Raw genomic sequence first — 942 nt, forward strand, 5'->3', positions numbered from 1 at the left:
TTTTTAATTGAGTTTTACAGATTTGTGAGACTGTCAAGACAAATGGAGTAGATCCTGAAGTCTACAGGCTCATGCTTTTCCCTTTTGCTGTAAGAGACAGAGCTAGAACATGGTTGGACTCACAACCTAAAGATAGCCTGGACTCCTGGGATAAGCTGGTCACGGCCTTCTTGGATAAATTCTTTCCTCCTCAAAAGTTGAGCAAGCTTAGAGTGGATGTTCAGACCTTCAAGCAAAAAGATGGTGAATCCCTCTATGAAGCTTGGGAAAGATACAAGCAGATGACCAAAAAGTGTCCTTCTAACATGTTTTCAGAATGGACCATATTAGATATATTCTATTATGGTCCATCTGAGTTTTCCAAAATGTCATTGGACCATTCTGCAGGTGGATCCATTCACTTAAAGAAAACGCCTGTAGAAGCTCAAGAACTTATTGACATGGTTGCAAATAACCAATTCATGTACACTTCTGAGAGGAATTCCGTGAATAATGGGACGCCTCAGAGGAAGGGAGTTCTTGAAATTGATGCTCTGAATGCCATATTGGCTCAGAACAAAGTGTTGACTCAGCAAGTCAACATGATTTCTCAAAGTCTGAATGGATGGCAAAATGCATCCAACAGTACTAAAGAGGCAGCTTCTGAAGAAGCTTATGATCCTGAGAACCCTGCAATAGCAGAGGTAAATTACATGGGTGAACCTTATGGAAACACCTATAATTCATCATGGAGAAATCATCCAAATTTCTCATGGAAGGATCAACAAAAGCCTCAACAAGGCTTTAATAATGGTGGAAGAAACATGCTAAGCAATAATAAGCCTTTTTCATCATCTTCTCAGCAACAGACAGAGAATTCTGAGCAGAGCCCCTCTAATTTAGCAAATTTAGTCTCTGTTCTATCTAAGGCCACTTTAAGTTTTATGAGTGAAACAAGGTCCT

General features: G+C 39.8%; 1 non-coding gene across 1 annotated transcript; it reads right to left on the reverse strand.

The window, feature by feature from the left end:
* Window positions 1-203: 203 nt before the first annotated feature.
* On the reverse strand, window positions 204-307 carry LOC112718566 (small nucleolar RNA R71). Its single transcript, XR_003160900.1, has one exon. It is a non-coding gene; the product is annotated as a small nucleolar RNA R71 (small nucleolar RNA).
* Window positions 308-942: the final 635 nt, after the last annotated feature.

Source organism: Arachis hypogaea, chromosome 10 (genome assembly GCF_003086295.3).
Source record: "Arachis hypogaea cultivar Tifrunner chromosome 10, arahy.Tifrunner.gnm2.J5K5, whole genome shotgun sequence".
Classification (NCBI taxonomy): domain Eukaryota; kingdom Viridiplantae; phylum Streptophyta; class Magnoliopsida; order Fabales; family Fabaceae; genus Arachis; species Arachis hypogaea.